At 38.3% G+C, this 23333-nt stretch overlaps 1 protein-coding gene across 7 annotated transcripts in view; it reads left to right on the top strand.

The window, feature by feature from the left end:
- Cfap20dc (CFAP20 domain containing) overlaps nucleotides 1–23333 on the top strand; it is a 289810-nt gene that overhangs the window by 35125 nt on the left and 231352 nt on the right. The window contains exon 1 of one of the 7 annotated variants that reach the window (XM_035452379.1): nucleotides 22524–22654. The exons of the other annotated variants lie outside the window; for them this stretch is intronic. The gene's annotated coding sequence lies outside the window, so the exon portion shown is untranslated. Of the gene's footprint in view, nucleotides 1–22523; nucleotides 22655–23333 lie in introns of those variants that run through there. 7 annotated transcript variants of the gene reach the window in all.

The following is a 23333-nucleotide window of genomic DNA, read 5'->3' as shown; positions in this document are numbered from 1 at the left end:
AGGTAGAAATACAAGGGTATTTAATAGGGAAAAGCCTTACTTACAGAGCAAACTAGCCAGCCGGCATGGCAGCAGTCTGTCCAACAAGTAAAAAAGTGAAACCGAAAGAGAAACGCAGTCCCCTGAAAGTCTCACTCTATGTCACCCTGTCCCCCCCCTCCCAAGCGTGGTTAGGCACACCTGTAGCCAGCCCCGAAGTAGGCGTGGCTACAGCTTCCCCTACAACTGATTCCCATTTTCATGAGGAACCACCATACTGATTTCCTTAGTGGCTGTACAAGTTGGCACTCCCACAAGCAGTGGAAGAGTGTTCCCCTTTCTCTACATCCTCTCCAGCATAAACTGTCATTAGTGTTTTTGATTTTTAGCCATTCTAACAGAAGTAAGATGGTATCTCAGCATTGTTTTGATTTGCATTTCCCTGATGGCTAAGGATGTTGAGCACTTTCTTATGTATCTTTCAGCCATTTTAGAATGAGATTTCTCTATTTAATTCTGTACCCCACTTTTGATTGGATTATTTGGTGTTTTGGAAACTAGCTTCCTGAGTTCTTTGTAAATTTTGGAGATCAGCCCTCTGTCAGATGTGGGGTTGGTGAATGTCTTTTCCCTTTCGGCGGGCTGCAGTTTTGTCTTACTGAGTGTGTCCTTTGCCTTACAGAAGCTTCTCAGTTTCAGGAGGTCCCATTTATTAATTATGGATCTCAGTGTCTGTGCTACTGGTGTAATGTTTAGGAAGTACTCTCCTGTATCAATTAATTCAAGGTTATTTCCCACTTTGTCTTCTAATAGGTTCAGTATAGCTGGATTTATGTTGAGGTCTTTGATCCATTTGGACTTAAGTTTTGTGCATGGTAATAGCCATGTATCTATTTGCAGTCTTCTACATGCCAGCATCCATTTATGCCAGCACTATGTGTTGAAGATGCTTTCTTTATTCCATGGTATAAGTTTAGATTCTTTGTCAAAGATCAGGTGTTCATAGTTGTGTGGGTTAATATTAGGGTGTTCAACTAGATTCTATTGGTCTACCTGTTTTTGTGCCAATACCAAGCTGCTTTCAGGACTATAGCTCTATAATAGCACTTGAAGTCAGTGATGGTGATGCCTCTGGAAGTTCTTTTATTGTACAGGATTATTTTGGCTATCCTGAGTATTTTTTTCCATATAAAGTTGAGTATTGTTCTTTCAAGGTCTGTGAGGAATTGTGGTGGGTATTTGATGGGGATTGCATTGAATCTGTAGATTGTTTTTGGCAAGATTGCCATTTTTACTAAGTTGATCCTACCTATCTAAGAGCATGGGAGATCTTTCCATATTCTGGTATCTTCTTTACTTTCTTTCTTTAAAGACTCAAAGTTCTTCCAATAGAGGTCTTTCACTTTTTTGGTTAGCGTTACCCCAAGGTATTTTATGTTGTTTGTGGCAATTGTAAAGGGTGATGTTTCTCTGATTTCTTTCTCAGCACATTTATCATCTGTATATAGTAAGGCTACTGATTTTTTTTTGAGTTAATTGTATATCCTGCCACTTTGATGAAGGTGTTTATCAGCTGTAGTAGTTCCCTGGTAGAGTTTTTCAGGTCACTTATGTAGACTGTCCTATCATCTGCAAATAGTGAAAGTTTGACTTCTTCCTCTCCAATTTGTATCCCCTTGATCTCCTTTTGTTGTCTTATTGCTCTAGCTAGGACTTCAAGGACAGTATTGAAGAAATATGGATAGAGTGGACATCCTTGTCCTTTTCCTGATTTTAGGCAAATTGTGTTGAGTTTCTCTCCATTTATTTTGATGGTGACTGTTGGCTTGCTGCATATAGCTTTTATTATGTTAAGTTATGTTCCTGTTATCCCTGATCTCTCCAAGACCTTTAGAATGATGGGGTTTTGGATTTTGTCAAAGGCTTTTTCAGCATCTAGTGAGATGATCATGTGGTTTTTCTTTCTCAGTCTGTTTATATGATGGATTACTTTGATGGATTTTCTTATGTTGAACTATCCTTGCATCACTGGGATGAAGCCTACTTGATCATGGTGGATGAGTTCTCTGATCTGTTCTTGGATTCTATTTGCCACTATTTTACTGAGTATTTTTGCATCAATGTCATGAGGGATATTGGTCTGTGGCTTTCTTTCTTAATTGTGTCTGGGTGGCTTAGGTATCAAGGTATTGAAGCCTCCTTAAAAGATGTTGGCAATGACCCTTCTGTTTCTATTGTGTGGAATACTTTGAGGAAAATTGTTATTAGCTGTTCCTTGAATTTCTGGTAGAATTCTGCACTGAAGTCATCTGGCCATGGCTTTTTTTTTTTTTTTGGTTGGAAGACTTTTAATGACTGCTTCTATTTCATTAGTGGCTATAGATCTATTTAAATTGCTTATCTGTTCTTGATTTAATTTTGGTAAGTGAAATGTATCCAGAAAATTGTCCATTTCCTTTAGATTTTCAAATTTTGAGGAATATATGTTTTCAAAGTATGACCTGATGATTGTCTGGATTTCCTCAGTGTCTTTTGTTATGTCCCCCTTTTCATTTCTGATTTTACCAATTTGCATATTCACTCTCTGCCATTTGGTAAGTTTGGATAAATGTTTGTCCATCTTGTGAATTTTGTCGAAGAACCAACTCTTCCTTACCTTGATCCTTTGTATTGTTTTCCTAGTTTCTACTTTATTGATTTCATCCCTCAATTTGGTTACTTCCTGGTGTCTACTCCTCCATGGAGTATTGTCTTATTTGTGTTATAGAGCTTTTAGTTGTTAATTCTCTAGTGTGACTATTCTCCAATTTCTTCATGTGGGCACTTAGTACTATGCACTTTCTTCTTAGCACTGCTTTCAAAGCGTCCCACAAGTTTGGGTATGTTGTGTCCTCATTCTCATTGAATTCTGGGAATTCTTTAATTTCTTTTTTTTTTTTATTTCTTCATTGACCCAGCAATGGTGCCATTGCGCATTATTCAATTTCCATGATTTTGTAGGTTTTGCAATTTGTGGTGTTGTTGAATTCTAACTTTAAAGCATGTTGGTCTGATAGGATACAGGGGATTATTTTAATTTTTTTGTACCTGTTGAGGTTTGCTATTTTGCCAAGTGTGTGGTCGATTTTAGAGAAGGTTCCATGTTCTGCTGAGAAGGAGGTATATTCTTTTGTGTTTGGGTGGAATGTTATATCGATGTCTGTTAAACCCAATTGGGCCATAACTTCTGTTAGTTCCTTTGTTTTTTTTTATTTTTTATTATGTTTCTGTCTGATGTTCCTGTCTATTGGTGAGAGTGAGTTGTTGAAGTCTTCCACTATAACTGTTTGAGGTTTTATGTGTGAGTTGAGATTCAGTAATGTTCCTTTTATGAACGTGGATGCTTTTGTATTTGGTGTATAGATGTTCAGAATTGAGACTTCATCTTGATGGATTTCTCCTGTGATGAGTATGAAGTGACCTCCTTCATCCCTTTTGATTGATTTTAGTTTGAGGTCTTAATGTGGTAGATTTTAGCATTGCTACCCCTGCTTGTTTCTTGGTCCATTTGACTGGAAAATCTTATCCCAACCCTTTATCCTGAGGTACTGTCTGTCTTTGAAGTTGAGGTGTGTTTCTTGTATGCAGCAGAAGGATGGATTCTGTCTTCTTATCAATTTTTGTTAGCCTGTGTCTTTTTATAGGTGAGTTAAGACCATTAATATTGAGGGATATTAATGACCATTGATTGTTCATTCTTACTTCTTTTGGATTTGGTGGTGGTGGTGGAATTGTGTGTGAATTTCCACCCTATTTTTCTTTTGGCTGTTGGTCAAATGGGATTATATATTGCCTATGTTCTTCTGGTTGTAGTTAACTTCCTTGGGTTGCAGTTTTCCTTCCCGAACTTTCTGTAGGGCTGCATTGGTGGATATGTATTGTTTAAATCTGGTTTTGTCATGGAATATCTTGTTTTCTCTTCTATATTGACTGAAAGCTTTGCTGGTTATAATAGTCTGGGCTGACATCCGTGGGCTCTTTGTGTAGGTAGAATATGTATCCAGGACCTTGTGGCTTTCAGAGTTTCCATGGAAATATCAGGTGTAGGAAATGTTAGGTTTGCCTTTATATGTTACTTGACCTTTTTCCTTTGCTGCTTTTAATATTCTTTCTTTATTCTTATTACTTGTTGAGGAGACTTTTCTGTGATCCACTCTATTTGGTGTTCTGTAGGCTTCTTATACTTTCATTGGCATGTCTTTCTTTAGGTTGGGAAAGTATTTTTCTGTGATTTTGTTGACTATGTTTTCTGCACCTTTGTGTTGGGTTTCTTCACCTTCTTCCATACCCATTATTCCTAAGTTTGGCCTTTTCACAGTGTCCCATATTTCCTGGATATTTTGTGTTAGGGACTTGTTGGACTTAAGATTTTCTTTGGTCAATGAGCCTATTTCTCCTAGTGTATCTTCAATGCCTGAGATTCTCTCTTCCATCTTTTGTATTCTTTTGGATATGCTTGTATCTGTAGTTTCTGATTGTTTACCCAGCTTTTCTATTTCCAGCATTCCCTCAGTTTGTGTTTTTTTTTCATGTCTCTATTTCCATTTTCAGGTCTTGAACTTTATGAATTGTTTCCTTCATCTGTTTGATTGCTTTTTTTTTTTTTTTTTTTTTTTGGCTTTTCTTGCTTTCCTTAAGAGATTTGTTGATTTCTTGCATTTTTTTCTTCCATTTCTTTAAGGGATTTTTCTCATATCCTCTTTAAGGACCTTTATCATTTTCATGAAGTTCTTTTTAAGGTCATTCTCTTCTGCTTCATCTGCATTATGTTGTTCAGGTCGTGCTTGTGTAGAGTCCCTAGATTCTAGTGGTGTCATATTGGTTTTCTGTTGTTGGATGTGGTTTTATATTGTCTTCCCATCTCTTCTTCCAGTGGGTGTAGAAGGAGTATCTTCCTTTCCTGGTGGGTATGTGTAAGGAGACACCATAACCATGGCTTCTAAGGGTTGGCTACAGGTGTGCCCGACCATGTCTGTCAGGGTGTGGTCAAGGTGATGTCAGGGTGACTCGGTAAATGTTTTAAAGGGATAGGGAATGCACATGGTAGCTCTCTTTTCCTTGCTGCTTTGGCATGGTCTGGCTTCCTGTTGGTTGGCATTTACCTATTAAAATTTATCCTAACCTCACGGACTACGCATTAGTTATTCATGGAGATAGGTCAGGTCTAATACTCTGATGTCTCTGCTCTTCCTGTGAATGGAGGCAGAACTAATACCGGGGCCTTGGCAGTCACTGGGTGTGTTGGATCCCACTGGGATGGGATCCTGGAACCCGCCTTGAGCAGTCCCCAGGCCTCTGGTGTCTCCGATCAGGGCAGAGAAAGCTCCCATGTATTTTTAAGTGCAATTATTTCTGTAGCTGCTGTGAACTATTGATTGCAAAGGGTTCATTCTGCTACTGCAACCCAGGTTTATTTATTCTCTTACTCCTGCCTTTAAAAATCAACAGAAATAAATTGTATGGATCATAGCTAGCAATGCAAGAGAAAGAAAATAAAGAAAAAATAACTGCACTACTTTTTATATGATCATTTACCTGAAGGCCAAAATTCTATTAAATCATCTAAAGAAAGGATCTCAAAATATCTGAACAGAGCTACCTAGCACTCACCTGCTCCCAGGAAGAACCAAAGTAACAGGTATATAGCTGCATATGAATCACAGATTACTGAAAATCAACAGTAAAAAAGGGAAATATTTTAAGATCCAGAAACCTAGGACAAAACCATAGTCAAAGAAATGAAATACACTGGTGCCCACCATCTGGAATCCACAGTGGACTCTCCTCTGTAGGATTACAGAGAAAGGCTTCCAAACAGCAGTGCTAGCTATTTGCAACTGAAAACTCTCCCATGGCAGTCTCACTATGTATGTAACCTGAGGTCTGCACAGTTACCTGGCATTGAAAGGGACTTCTTCACATCGTTTCTGTGATTCCTCAGTGGGCATAGGATCCATCTTGAGAAGGGACCTGCTGTCTGAATTTGGACAGCTATAGAAGGAATGTCCCTCTGTGCATGCCTGAGTTGGAATGATAAACAAAAATGTCTTCTTCCTCTCTCTTCTCCCAATCTTTAAGTCACAGCATCTCTCAGAGATGAAGCAGGAATGAATTGTGCATGATCTACAAATTTCCTGTGAGATAAAGTGCTTATGAAGCAGCAATGAAAATTTTTCTGGTTGGAGTCACCAAAATTTGAAGAACTGTTTAAAGGGTCACATTCGGAAGGTTGAGAGCCACTAAGCTAGACCAGACAACTCTCTTTTGAGAGGATACCCAAATAAATAAAATTTAGAGTTGAAAAAATAAGGTATTACAATTAATACCATAGAATTATAATTTACTAATAGGAATAATTTTGAAAATTTGTATGTTAATAAATTGAAAAATTCAGAGAAAAGGACACATTTCCATTACATAATTTTAGCTTCTTTGTCAAAAATCATATGTTCATAGGTGTGTGGATTAATGTCAGGATCTTCAGTTTGATTCCACTGATCCAACTGTCTGTTTTTATGCCAATACCAAGCTGTTTTTATTACTACAACTCTATAGTAGAGCTTGAAGTCAGGGATGGTGATGCCTCCAGTGGTTCCTCTATTGTTCAAGATTGTTTTGGCTACCATGTGTTTTTTGTTTTTCCAGATAAAGTTGAATATTACCCTTTCAAGGTATGTAATTAATTGTGTTGGGATTTTGATGGGGATTGCATTGAATCCATAGATGGTTTTTGGTAAGATTGCCATTTTTACTATATTAATCCTACCAATTCATCCATAAGCACTGAAGATCTTTCCATTTTCTAATCTCTTCCCCGATTTTTCTTCAAAGACTCTCAATTCTTGTCATATAGGTCCTTCAATTGTTAGAGTTACCCCAAAGTATTTTATATTACTTGTGGCTATGATAAAGGGTGTTGTTTCTCTGATTTCTTTCTCAGACCACTTATCATCTAGAAATAGAAGGGCTACTGATTTTTTTATTTAATCTTGTATACCACAACATTACTGAAGGTGTTTATCAGTTGTTGGAGTTCCCTGGTAGAATTTTTTGACTCACTCAAGTATACTATCATATCATCTTCAAATAGGGAAAATTTGACCTCTTCCTTTCCAGTTTGTGGCCACTTGATCTACATTTGTTGCCTTACTGCTCTAGCTAGCACCTCAATTCTCAAGTATTATATGAATGCATATGTAGAGTGTGGGAAGACTTTTCTTGTCCTGGATTTTAGTGTAATTACTTTGAGTGTCTCTGCATTTCATTTTCCAATTTTGTAGAGTGCAGGTTTTTGAAGTATGAACTACTGATACTCTGTTTTTTCAGAGTCTGTTGTTATGTCCCTTTTTTATTCTACTTTTGTTAATTTGGATATTTTCTCTCTCCCTTTTGGTTAGTTTGGATAAGGGTTTGTCTATCTTGTTGATTTTCTCAACGAACCAACACTTTTGTTTCATTTATGTTTTTTGTACTGTTCACTTTGTTTCAATTTTACTGATTTCAGCCATAAGTTTGGTTATTTTCTACCATCCACTCCTCCTGGGTATACTGTTAATTCTCAAGTGTTGAGAGATTGCAGTGCTTTCATTGTGTCCCATAAGTTTGGGTATGTTGTAGATTCATTTTCATTGAATTCTAGGAAGTCTTTAATTTCTTTATTTCATCCTTGACCCAGTGGTTGTTCAGTCGAGAGATGTTCAGTTTCCATGAGTTTGTAGGCTTTCTGTAGTCTGTGTTGTTGTTGAACTCAAACTGTAGCCTATGATGGTATGATAAGATACAATTTTTTCTGAGAAGGTTCCATGAGGTGCTGAGAAGTAGGTATATTCTTGTGTGTTTGGGTGAAATGTTCTGTAGATATCTATTAAGTCCATTTGAGTCATAATATTTGTTAGTTCCCTTGTTTCTCTGTTAAGTTTCTCTCTGGCAGACCTGTCCAGTGGTGAGAGTGGGGTGTTGAAGTCTCCCACTATTAATGAGTGGGTTTGATGTGTGATTTAAGCTTTAATAATGTTTCTTTTACAAATGTGTGTGCCCTTGTGTTTTGGGCATAGATGTTCAGAAGTGAGACAAAGGATGGATTTTTCCTTTGAGGAGTGTGAAATGTCTTCCATTTCTTTTTATTAATTTTAGTTTGAAGTCTATATTTTGTTAGATATTAGAATAACTACACTAGCTTGCTTCTAGACCCATTTGACTGGAAAATCTTTGCCCAACCCTTTGTTCTTAGATAATGTCTGTCTTTGAAGTTCAAGTATGTTTCTTGTATGCAGCAGAAGAATGGATCCTATTTTTATACCATTCTGATAGCCTGTGTCTCTTTATTGGTGATTTTTGTCCATTGATATTAAGAGATGTTATTGATCAGTGATTGTTAATTCCTGTTATTTTGTTTTGTTTTGTTTTGGTGGTGGAGATGGTAATGTATGTGTTTTCCTTCTTTGGATTTTGCTGGTATGAGATTATCTTTTGCCTGTGTTTGCCTGGATGTAACTGAGTTCCTTGGGTTGGAGTTTTCCTTCTAGTACTTTCTGTAGTTTTGTATTTGTGGATAGGTATTGTTTAATCTGGTTTTGTCAAATAATATCTGTTTTCTCTATAGATATAATAGGTCTATAACGAGGTCTAATAGATCTTAATATTAAAAGCCTGGAGTCAGCTATAGGGGAAAATGCTGAGAGATCAGAGAGAAGGATGATGCAAACCAAAGCCACCTTTACCTCACTAGCTTTCCAGTGGAAAAGAAATTGAGTTCCTGTTTCCTCCAGCCTATATTCCTTTCTCTGCCCAGCCATCTCACTTTCTGTCTGTATAGACCTCTATGGTTAGCTAGTGGCAAACTCTATCCTCTGATCTTCAGACATGCTTTATTTGTAGAAACAAGATGTCACCACATTTCTCCATCTCTGTTGATAGAAAATGTTGTTGGGTATAGTAGTCTGGACTGGCATCCATGGTCCCTTAGTTTCTGTAAAACATCTGTCCAGGACCTTCTGACTTTTAGAATCTCCATTGAGAAGTCAGGTATAATTCTGATTAAGTCTGCCTTTGTATGTTACTTGGCATTTTTTCTTTTCAGCTCTTAAAATTATTTATTCTGTGTGTTTAGTGTGTTAATTATTATGTGGTGTTATGTGGTGAGGGAGACTTTTTTTTTTTTTTTTTTTTTTGGTCCAGCCTATTTGGTGTTCTGTAAGTTTCTTGAACCTTTATTGGCATGTCCTTCTTTAGGTTTGGGGAGTCTTCTATGATTTTGTCAAATATGTTTTCTGTGCCTTCTTCTATCCCTGTTATTCTTAGGTTTGGTCTTTTCATGGTGTCCCAGATTTCCTGGATGTTTTGTATTAGGAATTTATCATTTTCTTTTACTGATGAATCCATCTCTTGTATTCTGTTGGTGATGCTGTAGTACCTATAACCTTCCCCAGATTTTCTATTTCCAGAAATTGTTTTTTATTTCTATTTCAGTTATCAAGTCTTGAAACACTTTTTTCACTTGTTTTATTTTTTTCATGGCTTTCTTTGAGGGATTTATTGACTTCTTCCAATTTTTTGCTCATCCTTTCCTAATGGAACTTTTCATTTCCTCTTTAAGAGCCCCTACTGCCTTCATAAAGTAATTTTTAAGTTTGTTTTCTTGTGTTTCAGCTGCATTTGAATGTTCAGGTTTTGCTGTTGTAGGATCACTGGGTTCTGGTGGTGCCATATTGCTCTTTTGGTTGTTGAATATATTTTTACACTAGTATTTACTCATCTTTTCCTCCAACTGGTGTGGCTTGTGCCTGTACCTGTTCTTCCAATGGTTGTGGTTTGCACCTGTGACTGATTTCCCAATTTATGTGGTTTGTGTTTGTGGCTATGTAGTCTGCTGGGGATGCAGGGGAGAGTTGGCCATGGGGAGGATGTCCTGGTGTATGGCGTTGGCTGGCAGAGTGGGTCTTGGAGGGACAAAGTCCAATGGGTGCTGGGGGTTGGGGCACAGTCTGGAGGCAGGTCTCTCACCTGCCTGCATGTTCCCAGCTTTACTTTTACTATTCTCATTCAATACAGTACTAAAAATTTAGCCAGAACAATTATGCTAGAAGAAGGAATGAAAGGAATACAAATAGGAAAGTGAAATGCAGGTCATCCTTGTTTGCAGAGATACCATTCCATTTATGGAAACATCCATCTAAAGATAGGATTTCCTGTTCACATCCACACTCATACTTTCTCCTTCTCTCTGTCTCCCCGCCCCTTAAACACACACACACACACACACACACACACACACACACACACACACACACACGTCAGTTAATTCAGTAACATATAAAATTAACATACATTTACCTTTTATACCAATAGTGAATTTCTTTAGAAAGAAATATAAAGCTCTATAGCCAGAAAAGTAAGTAGAAATATTTAAGAATCTGCTTAACTAAGAAATAATGGACCTCTACAATGAAAAGTATAATATGTTGATGAAATATATTGAAAACGACACTAAAATGTGGAAAGACCTATCATGTTCATGGATTGGAAGGATTAATATTGTCCATACTTCCCAAAGAGAACTACAGGTTTTCCCAAAAGAACAGCAATAATGTTCCTCAAAGCATGAGAGAAAAGCAATTGTGAAATGTATATGGAAGCACTGAAGACCCCAAACCAACCAATTATGAACAAAAAGAGAAAAACTCCTACAACATATTATTTCAAGACACATTGTAAAGCCAGAGAAACCAAAGCATCCTCTATTGGCATAAAACCAGTCAAACAGCCCAGTAGAAAAGACTAGTGGCCCCAGGAATCAGACCAAACATCTACAGCCTACTGGTTTTTATAAAGTTGCCAAAAATATATGAGAGAAATAAAAGTCCCTGTAAGAAACTTTGCTGGGCAAATAGGGTTTGCTCATTCAGAAAATTAAAATGTGTTCTCCTTTACTATACACAGAATGTATCAAAACAGATCAGAGATTTAAAATAAGATCTGAAACTCCAAAAGTTGTGTTAGTTACTTTGTGTTGCTGTGAGAAGAAATGGTTCGTTTGGCTTATGGTACCAGAATGATAGTGTGGTGGTTTAAATAACAATTGCCCCCATAGGCAAATTGATTTGAATGCTTGACTATTAGGGAGTGATACTACTTGAGAGGGAGCAGCAGGAGGTGTGACTTTGTTGGAGTAGATGTAACTTGTTGAAGGAAGTGTGAAACTGGGGTGGACTTTGTGGTTTTGAAAGCCCAAGCCATTCCCAGTGTCTCTCTCTTCCTACTGATTCCAAATGTAATATTCTCAACTACCTCTCCAGCACCATGTCTGCCTGCACACCACCATGCTTCCCACCATTATGATTATGTAGGCAACTTCTGGACTGTGGGAAACCAAATGCTGGTATGTTAGGGTCACATGAAATATAAGGGGAGTCATTGCAAGGTGGGTATGGAAGCCAGCATTAGAAAGCTTTCCCCCTTCCTTCTCTCCCTCTCTCTTGCTCTCTTCCCTTTTTCCCTCACTCTCTTTATTTTCTTTACCTTCCTCCCCAACTCTTTTCTCTCTCTCTTTTTTTTTCTCATAGATTTTTTTCTGTGTTTCTGGTTCATTTCAAAGCCCACCAACCTAATTGTATACCACCTAATTGAGAATATAGTTAGATGAAACATTTAACCTGTCCACTTGTGTCCCTTAGTATAAACATAGTTTCAGTAAATCTGCCCCTTCAGGTAAGAAGATTTTGGGGAAAATTTGAAGTTAGCTGCTAAAGAATAATTATAGGTGTCACAGCCAACTGACAGCATCTTAGGTAGAAAGCTTTGACCATGATGCTTTTCTTCTCTCTCAGGACTGCTGCCTCTCAGTAGTATCAGTATTTTTTCTCATTTAAATCCTCCTAAGATGTCAGCTGTCATTGGTAGGTACTGAGGGTTGATGCAATCATTCCCAGATTGTTTTTATTTTATTTATTTTTTTTTATTTCTTTCACTGAGGCAGTGTATCACAGAGTGTGGTTCTGGGCATCAAAGCACATTGGATCTGCAAATTCCCAGGCCCCACTCCAGACTCCTCAGACAGAAAAAAAAAAAAAAAAAAAAAAAGGTACCTCTCAGAACAAGTATTTGAGCAAGTTGTCCAGATGGGGCTGATATAACTGAGCTCGAACAACTGTCATCTTAGTTCATTCAGAAGTTCCCACCATTTGTCTTCTTACCAGCCTCCAGCCCTAGTTGTTGCCTGGATTATGAATTTAGAAACCCAGTCCAGCATTCCTCACAGTGCTTCATGAGCAAACCCTGATGTCTGGCTTCTAAACAGTAAATCAGATTTCCAACAGTATAGAGGTTGCTGCCCTCAACTCTAGACCCTACTTTTCTAAGGTTTAGTCCTAAGAGCAGACTCCATCTGTCCAGTATTTTTAAGACATTTTCTTTTCTTTTTTTTTTTTTTACCCTTTTTAAATTTGAATTAGAAACAAGATTGTTTTACATGTCAATCCCAGTTCCCTCTCCCCTCCTCCACTACCACCCTGCCCCCAACTAAAACCCTACCTATCACATATCCTTTCTGCTCCCTATGGAGGGTGAGGCTTTCCATAGGGCATCATCAGAGTCTGTCATACCCTTTGGGATAGGGCCTAGGCCCATCCCCATGTGTTTAAGACATTTTCTTAACTATCATTAGAAATTCAAATGTAGAGGAGTACACTTGTAATTTATTTAGTATAATTCTGTATTGCACTTTTGTGGAGAGTTTTTGGGGAACCCAAATGTGAATCAATTGCTGTAAAATTTAATAATCTGTTGATAGGAGCTGACTCTTGGCCCTTCACCCCTCACCATTTCCCCACTGTTCATCTTTAACTTGCTTCTCCATTTTCTGCTTCTTCATCTCTCTGTCTCTTTCCTTCTCTTTTCATTTCTTTATTGCCCTCTATTTGCCCATCATTTTTCTTTCTGTCTTCTCATTTAGTTTGTTGGATTCGCTTGTTCATCCTCTTCTCTCACTTCTACTTCTAGGAGTGAGCTTACTCAGGGGGAGAATGTGATTGTTCAAGGGCCCCAGGAGAAGCTAAATGACATGTTTACCACCCTGTATGCTAACCACAAACTTTGTTTTAGTCCTCTTAAAAGGATTATCCAGGTTCTGAGACCTCTCTCTCTTCTGCCCATTAAACAAGAAATCTACTTTATGCTCATCAGTTCTCAGGCCTACTGTGCCCCCCTACACACACACACACACACACACACACACACACACACACATTTTGATCATATAAATGATTGGGTTGCTGTGTTCTTGGGGTGGGAATGGGGCTCTCATGGATAGCACTTGCTAATTTCTGTGGTATAAATAATCCCACCACAACTGATTTGAAGCTGTTATCTGGATATCACCCACCACCCACCCACGAGGGCCTGGCTGAAGATGACCACAGTGGAGTTTCAAATGTCAGTCAGACTTGTCACCACAGTACAGGAGGCTCTTCATTTGCACCACTCACTCCATTAATGCACATGTTTGGGGTTTGACATCAGTGTGTGCAGTACTGTAATTTGAAACAGCAGTTATCTATTCACACTCTAACAGATTCCCCTTTCAGGACCGCCATTGAAATAATTAACAGCAGCAGTATATGGTAATTGTCACAGCACTACCTTTCAGTCTGATTAAGTAAAATCCAATTGCAAACACTGCCAAAAATATTTAAACCTTTCACTGATTTTCAAAATGTTACTCCCTCTCATATGTCTGAGCTCAGTCAAAATACCACTTGAATTGACATAACTTTTGGGAATATAAATGTCATGAGATTTTAGTTAATATTCAGCTAAAAAGTAAAATATCACTCGGTCCCCTTATTTCTTATATTTATATTCTGTATCACTTTGGTGGGCTTTTATTATTTTTAGGTAGCTTCACATTATGTTTTATGATACATTTTTTCCAGCAACAGCTTTGCATACAGATGGAAATGTTGGGAATTGGGATTGGGCTGATTTTTTTTTTATTTTTATTTTGTTATGTGATTGATCTGGTCAGTGAACAAGAAATTCTTCCAGGCCATCCATCACTCCAGGCAGCTGCTGAGCTAAACCTTCTAACTCACTGCTTCCAGTCAGTCATGCAAGATTTGGGTTGTAAATATTGAATGCACAAACAACTGTTTAAATTTGCTCTCCTATCTGTTTTATGCAATTTCAGGAGTTGAGCAAGCTGATATGTTGTTTAGTGGCAAGAAATGGAAAACAGTGAGTTCAGCATCACCCTTCCATACGTCACAGAATTCATCTTGTTGACAAATATTTGGATCAAATGAATTCTTACTACCTTAAGTTAAATTAGCATTAAGCCCACCAACCATATAATTTATGTAGCATTTTTTTTTGGATTTTATAGTTGAACAGTAGTACTGTTAGTGAATTTAGCAATCTGTCATATATATAGTAGCCAATTGTTAAATACTTCTGTGAATTTTGTTACCTCGTAACGGTAACAAAAACAGGGTATTATTTGGAAAATATTTGGGCACGAAAGGAAAATAGCAGCTGGTTTTTCCTCACCATTGTGGTAAGCATGTAGAACACTGAATGTGTGCAGGCGCCAGTACTTCTGTGGAGCTCTAGCAAGCGTGCACATTTCCATTGGTATTGATATGCGTAATAGATAAAACGCCAGCTGTCTGCTTGCACTCCCTAAAAGTCTTTCTGTATGTAATAAATTTATGTAGACTTCCAGGATCTTTGTTTTAAATTTATTCTTCAAGTTACACTATCCCGGGACACCTTTTCAAGTAAAAGATGTGCATCTAAGCCTTTATTAATAGCAAAAATGAACTGATTCCTGAAGAGAAATGATTTGTTTCCCTTCCTAGGCTTGCAGGGTGTTCAGCAGCATGTCATGTGGCAGTAGGATCACAGCCTACAGGACAGCTGGACCAGCTGCTCACAGTAGCTGGGCAGGCTACTGTGATAGGTACTACTCACTGCTGAGACTCATTCCCTCATCCTCAAAAACTATGTTGGCCAGGATAGCTATAAACCCAAATACTTTGGCCAATGAAATGAAAGTGAAACTTTCTGGGCAAGGCTCCTTTCATTGGCCAGAAGTAGAGTACATGTCTGTCTCTAGCCACAACATAGTCAAGGAAGGCGAGTTGGTTTACTTGGGTTTTTGGCTATCCTGACCAACTCTGCTGCTAGCCTCTGTCATCTGATTTTTGTTTTGTTTTTGTTGAATTCTTCTTTCCTCTGTTTTGTTTAAACTATGACTACAATGCAAAAAAATTCAGCCTGTATACAAAGACCCAGGGTGATCTATTGAAACATGGAAGCAGACACTAGGAGTATTCTAGAGGCAGATGGAGTCAGTCAGCTTTATTGTCATTTAAACTGCTGTTGCTGAACTGTGCTTGGAGCCTAACACTTTGCTAAGAAGAGAATACTTCTCTTCCCCTGTTAATATCTAAGTCTTCATAAGGTTATACATTTTCTTCTATTAAAATATGGCCTACACTAGAATGTTAAAATCAATATTCAACTGTCATTACATGGAAATAAAGTAGACCAGCATTACTTAATTAATAAGCCTTGTCACTTACAAATGAGTGTTAGGTATACTCTTTCCCTCACCTGCCTGGGTCCTTTCACCCCTTTAGCCCCCAAATAACACCCCAGACACTTTATTAACTATAAAGCTATTGGCTGGTGATTAGGATTTTTTCTCATTTTTTTTTAAATTTAAACTACAAACAAGATTGTTTTACATGTCAACTCCAGTTCCTTCTTCCTCCCTTCCTCCCCTGAACCCCACTAACACCCTACATATCCCATACCCTTTCTGTTCCCCAGGGAGGGTGAGGCCTTCCATGGTGGAATCTTCAGAGTCTGTCATATCCTTTGGGATAGAGCCTAGGCCCTCCCCTGTGTGCCTAGACTGAGAGAGTATCCTTCTCTGTGCAATGGGCTCCCAAAGTCCATTCCTATGCTTGGGATAAGTACTGATCTACTACAAGAGTCCCCCTAGATTTCCAAGGCCTCCTTGCTGACACCCACATTCATGTGGTCCAGATCAGTTCCATGCTGGTTTCCCAGCTATCAGTCTGGGGACCATGAGCTCCCTCTTATTCAGGTCAGCTGTTTCACCAGCCTGGTCTTGACCCCTTTGCTCATCACTCCTCCCTGTCTGCAACTGGGTTCTAGTTCAGTTCAGTGTTTAGCTGTGGGTGTCTGCTTCTACTTCCATCAGCTGCAGGATGAAGACTCTAGGATGGCATATAAGGTAGTCATCAATCTCATTATCAGCGAAGGGCATTTAAGGTAGCCTCTCCTCTGTTGCTTAGATTGTTAGTTGGTGTCATCCTTGTAGATTTCCAGACATTTCCCTAGTGCCTGATTTGTCTTTAGAAATCTATAATGGCTCCTACTATGATGGTATCTCTTATCTTGCTCTCCTCTGTTCTTCCCCTGCCTCAACCTTCCTGCTCCCTCATGTCCTCCTCACCCCTTCTCTTCTCCCTTCTCATTCTCCTGGCTCCCTCTCTCCTCCCCCTATGCTCCCAATTTGCTCAGGAGATCTTGTCCCTTTCCCCATCTCCAGGGGACTATGTTTGTCTCTCTTAGGGTCCTCCTTGTTTCCTAGCTTCTCTGGTGATGTAGGCTGGTAATCCTTTTCTCTATGCCTGAAATCCATATGTGAATGAGTACATACCAGGTTTGTCTTTTTGTGACTGGGTTACCTCTGTCAGAATGGTTTCTTCTAGTTCCATTTGCCTGCGAATTTCAAGATTCCATTGTTTTTTTCTGCTGAGTAGTACTCCATTGTGTAAATGTACCACATTTTCTCTATCCATACTTCAGTTTAGGGGCATCTAGGTTGTTTCCAGGTTCTGGGTATTACAAATAATGCTGCTATGAACATCATTGAACAGATGTCCTTGTTGTATGAATGTGCTTCTTTTGAGTGTATGCCTAAGAGTGGAATTGCTGGATCTTGTGGTAGACTCATTCCCATTTTCTTGAGGAGTCGCCATACTGATTTCTAAAGTGACTGTACAAGTTGGCACTCCCACCAGCAGTGGAGGAGTGTTCCTCTTTCTCCACATCCTCTCCAGCATAAACTGTATTTTTGATTTTAGCTATTCTGACAGGAGTAAGATGGTATCTCAGAGTTGTTTTGATTTGCATTTCCCTGATGGCTAAGGATGTTGAACACTTTCTTATGTGTCTTTCAGCTATTTTAGATTCCTCTGTTGAGAATTGTCTATTTAGTTCTGTACCCCATTTTTTAATTGGATTGTTTGGTGTTTTGGAGAATAGCTTCTTGAGTTCTTTGTATATTTTGGAGATCATCCCTCTGTCAGATGTGGGGTTGGTGAATATCTTTTCCCAGTCTGTGGGCTGTCATTTTGTCTTGCTGACTGTGTCCTATGCCTTACAGAAGCTTCTCAGTTTCAGGAGGTCCCATTTATTAATTGTTGATCTCAGTGTCTGTGCTACTGGTGTTATGTTCAGGAAGCGGTTTCCTGTATGGATTAATTCAAGGGTATTTCCCACTTTATCTTCTAGTAGGTTCAGTGTGCCTGCGTTTATGTTGAGGGCTTTGATCCATTTTGACTTAAGTTTTGTGCAGGGCGAAAGGCTTGGGTCTATCTGTAGTCTTCTACATGTTTGCATCCAGTTATGCCAGCACCATTTGTTGAAGATATTCTCTTTGTTCTAGCGTATATATCTGGATTGTTTGTCAAAAATCAGGTGTTCGTAGGTGTGTGGGTTAAAATATCAGGGTTTTCAACTCTATTCCATTGGTCTACCTGTCTATTTTTGGGCCAATACCAAGCTGTTTTCAGGACTATAGCTCTGTAATAGAGCTTAAAGTTAGGGATGGTGATGCCTCCAGAAGTTCCAGAAGTACAGGGTTATTTTGGTTATCCTTGGTCTTTTGTTTCTGCATATAATGTTGAGTTTTCTTTCAAGGTTTGTGAAGAATTGTGCTGGGATTTTGATGGGAATTGCATTGAATCTGTAGATTGCTTTTGGCAAGGTTGCCATTTTTACTATGTTGATTCTACCTATCCAAGAGCATGGGAGATCTTTCCATTTTCTGATATCTTCTTTAGTTTCTTTCTTTAAAGACTGAAAGTTCTTGTTATACAGGACTTTCACTTGTTTGGGTAATGTTACCTCAAGATATTTTATGTTGTTTGTGGTTATTGTAATGGGTGATGTTTCTGTGATTTTTTTCTCATCCCATTTATCATCTGTATATAGTGAGGCTATTGATGTTTTTGAGTTAATCTTGTATCATGCCCCTTTGCTGAAACTGTTTATTAACTGTAGTAGTTCCCTGTTAGAGTTGTTCAGATCACTTATGTAAACTATATCATCTGCAAACTTCCTTTCCAATTTGTATCCCCTTGATCTCCTCTTGTTGTCTTATTGCTCTAGCTAGAACTTCAAGTACAATAATTGAAGAGATATGGAGAGAATGGATAGCATTGTCCTGTTCCTGATTTTAGAAGTATCACATTGAGTTTCTCACCATTTAGTTTGATGTTGGTTGTTGGTTTACTGTATATTGTTTTTATGATGTTTATGAATGTCCTTGTTATCCCTGATCTCTCCAGGACCTTTATCATGAAGGAGTGTTGGATTTTTTCAAAGGCTTTTCAGCATCTAGTGAGATGATCAATAGGTTTCTCTTTTTCAGTTTGTTTATATGGTGGATTATGTTGATAGATTTTTGTATTTTGAACTAACCCTGCATCCCAGGGATGAAGCCCGCTTGGTCATGGTGTATGATTTTTCTGATATGTTCTTGGATTCTGTTTGCCAGTGTTTTATTGAGTGTTTTTGCATGTGGCTTGGGTACCAAAGTAATTGTAGCTTCATAAAAAGAGTTTTGCATGCCAGGTGGTGGTGGCGCATGCCTTTAATCCCAGCACTCGGGAGGCAGAGGCAGGCAGATCTCTGTGAGTTCGAGACCAGCCTGGTCTACAAGAGCTAGTTTCAGGACAGCCTCCAAAGCCACAGAGAAACCTCGTCTCGAAAAACCAAAAAATAAATAAATAAATAAATAAATAAATAAATAAATAAATAAATAAAATTTTGAAATGAACCTTCTGCTTCTATTGAGTGGAACAATTTCAGGAGTACTGGTTTTAGTTTTTCTTTGAATTTCTGGTAGAATTCTGCAGTGAAGCCATCTTACCCTGGGCCCTGGGCTTTTTTTAGTTGGGACCCTTTTGATGACTGCTTCTATTTCATTAGGGGTTGTAGGTCTGTTTAGGTTGCTTATCTGTTCTTGATTCAGTTTTAGTGATATCTATCCAGAAAATTGTGTTTTTCCTTTAAATTTTGGAATTTTGTGGAGTACACGTTTTCAAAGTATGACCTGAAGATTCTCTGGATTTCCTCAGTGTCCATTGTTGTCTCCCTTTTCATTTCTGATTTTGTTAATTAGCATGCTCTCTCTCTCTGCCTTTTGGTTAGTTTGGATAGAGGTTTCTGTAACATTCTTTGTACATTCTGTAATGCATTTATTTGGTTGATTGCTAGTTATTTATAGGTCTGCCTTTTTCTTGTAGACTGTGATTTCCACATAGAGATGAGCTGTTTTCTGTTTTTCAGCTCTGCTATCTAAGTTAGCATTTGGAAAGGAACAAATATTCAGAATTTAGAGGATACTTTTCCTAACAAGAAAACAATTTAAATTCTCAGTACTTCTTCATTGAGTATTGAGATTATTTTATTAATAAATGTGACTCTTGAGAGTAAGACATTCCTTGTGGTTCATACTTACCAGTTACTCAAGAGTTACCCACCAGGGTCATTGCTGCACACACTTTCATTAACCCATCATTGTGGTTTTCTTGCATAGGTGTATATCTTTTATTCATTCACACAGCACACATCTGTACTGGTGCCCCACATTTTGCACAGGTGCCAAAATTTGTATATGGCTCTGTGTGTGCTTACAGCTTTCATGCACCTTTCCACATACTGGTAGTCATCTCTACATTGCTCATAGTAATATATGTAAATAGTTGTGATGTTCTCTTGTGTGTGTATAGTTAAAGCACAGTATTGCCCACTCCCCAGGACTGACTTTACGTAAAGACAAGTAAAATATAAGACAAAAGGAAATCACCTCCAGAAAAAGAACACTCCTTTCTCTTCCAGGCCTGGGAAGTGGAGGCTGCTCGTGGTTGGCCTGGGCCTGGACTTTACTGTAGGTTCAATTTGATTAAGTTCATTACTGCTTCAGATCTTTTGAGGGAGAGGTCAGAGCCATCCCTTTACAGGCCTGGAACTCTGACTCCAGGTGGAATTGTAGCGGATTTCCATATGTGTGACAAACCGTTTAAACATTAGTGTCCTTCTGTTTAATAGCTCAGATGTCGGGTCCTATGACCACTAGTTCTCCTTGCCCTCCACCCCATAAGTGGAATTCTTTGCTTTCTAAGATCTTTTCCTTCCTGTTGTTGCTGGCCATTTTCTTTCTTTCTTTCTTTTTTTTTTTTTTTTTTTTTGTAAAGTAGACACAAGATAGAGTCACTTTGAAGAAGGACTCTTAATTGAGAAAAATGCCTCCATAAGATTTGCCTGTAGTAAAATTTCTTAATTACTGATTTTTGAAGAAAGTCCAGCACACTGTGGGTGGTGCCACTGCTGGGCAGCTGTGGTCCTGTGGTATATAAGAAAGCAGGAGGAGAAAGCCAGTAATTAGTGTTTCCCCATGGCCTCCATCAGCTCTTCCCTCCAGGTTCCTGCCTTTAATTCATACCATAAGTTCCCTGAATGATGAGCTGTGAGCCTTGGGATAAATTAACCCTTTCCTCCCTGAATTGCTTTTGGTCATTGTATTTTATCACAGCAATAGAAACCTAACCAAGACACTGACCATCAGTCCAAAGTCTATGAAGAAAGGCTGCCCCATACTCTGTGAAGGCCTAACATTTTTTTTTTTTTGAGGATATTTCAGCTCTCTTGGGTCCCTGCTGACCTCTGGTAACTGAAATCCCAGAACTCAGCAAATACAATTCCCCCTGCCCTTTTATTGCTTATACATATCATTAGCACTGGAGACCCAGGAAAAAGTTGGCAGACAAGGGCAGCTTGCTTTATAATGGGGTCCTCTCCAAATTCTAATCACTCTAGCCTGGTGCAGCTACCATAAACTAGGCTGCTTTCTTCTCTTCCCATTTGTGGCTGATTTCTTGCCTTTCTTCTGCTCTATAGAAATAAAAACAGTGGTAGGTCTTTCTGCTTTTATGAAGAGCTCATCTATTCCTGGAATTTACTTCACTAAGTCTTTTGTGTGATTGCTCTGATGAGTGCTGTTATTGTGATTTTATAGTTGTTAGACTTACTCTGTATCAGGGTTTGAGAGTAGCAGTTTTTACAAATGATAGAGTTCAACTTCCCCTCCCCTTTCTTTCTCATCCACCAATTGAATTATCTTTCCCTACATCCATATGTGTGTGTAAATATATGTACACACATATATTCAGACTATTATATATTAGAAAACACAAAAGTGTAGGTATTTAAAACATTTTTTGTAAAAGTTTATTTTATGTGAGTGTGTATCACTTGAGTGCTGGGTGCCTGCAGAGTTCAGAAAGAGGGTGTCAGATACCTTGTAACTGGAGTTATTGATGGTTGCAAGCTACCATGTAAGTGCTTAGAACTGAACCTTGCTCCTTTGCAAGAGCAACAAGAGTACTTGTAACTACTGAGTCATCTCTCCAGCTCCTTAAAATATTTTTTCACTGGTGAATAACCATCTTATAGTTACCATTGTCCTATATACCCAAATTACTAAAAGAAGTATTATAACTGTAGAAATTGTTTCAGCTTTCTTAGAGAAGCAATATTCTTGTTGAAATCTGTTTGTCATCACCTAATTCTGTGTGTATAAGATATTTTGCAAATAAGAACTTCATGTTTCATATTTTCTTTTAGGCCTCATGAAATCTAGAAGTGGAAGTAACCAATACTTACATTTTATTAATTCACAAATGCTGTAATCTGTATTGAAAGAAAGACTCAGATGATGAAAACATTTAATTATGTTACTATATTGAAACTTTTATGACAGTAAAGCTAATGATTCAGTGATATCTATTATCTACCTGGAAATATAGGTAGGAGGTTGAGCAAGATGTTGTCAGTCTTATTTAACACCCGTTTAGTTTATCTAAAGATGTATAGAATGACAAACAGGAAGTAATATAAAATGCTATGACATCAAATACATACTTGTCATAATTTTATGTTATGGTCTCCCAGTCAAGTGTTACTTGTCACAATGAAGTGCTTAATGCTTACATGTATCGGCTAGCTTTTGCACAGCAAACTAAGATGCACTGTTTGAATGATATTTGGATGTCTTCTTTCTCATGCACCTTTGGGACAATGAAGTTGGGTGATCTGGGCCAGGCTTAATTGGGTTAATGTGCTTGAAGCATGGATGTATCTGAGCTTGGCGGCTCACCAAGGTTTGAGCTCCTCATGTGTTCTTTCAGGTCAATGCTTATAAAACAGAAACTGCCAAGGCACATCCTGTGGTGGCATGAACATAGCTGAGTGAGTAGGCACACACAGATCCAAGCTTGAAACTACCTACTATCTCTTCTCTTCTGTTGGTTAAAGCAAGGTCAGTATATTACCTATAGATAAGCAAAGCCATGTTGAGAATTAAGAATTAGAGACAGATCCTGCCCAAGTGGTTGGGAATTACAAAGTTCCAATGAAGAACAAATGGATAGGGTGCCTGGTGATACACTGGAGCCAACATCTTGTTCTCTGCAAAGAAGCTGGATCCAAGTGTTCCAGAACCTCACTGTAGGTGTTTTCTCTGGAAAAAGCCTAGGAATGCAAGGTGGGGTCACAAGACAGTGAGAATGCAGTCTGTGTTGGTATTTGCTGATACTAGAACAGGTCTGTCTCAGGTTTAACAGATGTGGCAGCTGATGAAAAGGAACACTGTGGGTTTGGGCAGACTGTAGTGCTTGGGGCCCAGCTAATGAAGTAGCAGGCCCTGCTTAGCTTCACCTGACAGTTCCAGAAGAACAGGCCCAGTTTTAAGATAAATCTTCCAGATTTTCAAGAGGATTTAAAATATTCAGATCATTAAAAATGATAACCCTAATCTTAAACATAAGCAAAGCCAGGAATTTGCCAACTTCACCACAGTAATGACTATTAGTAAGAATTTCTTAAATTGCCATGAGTCTATATATGAATATCTTTGTATCTGTGCATGTGTATATACATACTAAATATATACATATATATTGATTCATAGAGAAATTCATTCATGAATATTGTATTCA

This window comes from Cricetulus griseus (assembly GCF_003668045.3).
Source record: "Cricetulus griseus strain 17A/GY chromosome 1 unlocalized genomic scaffold, alternate assembly CriGri-PICRH-1.0 chr1_1, whole genome shotgun sequence".
Taxonomy (NCBI): domain Eukaryota; kingdom Metazoa; phylum Chordata; class Mammalia; order Rodentia; family Cricetidae; genus Cricetulus; species Cricetulus griseus.
Note: the sequence above shows the minus strand (reverse complement) of the source record. Positions and strands in the feature narration are given on the sequence as shown.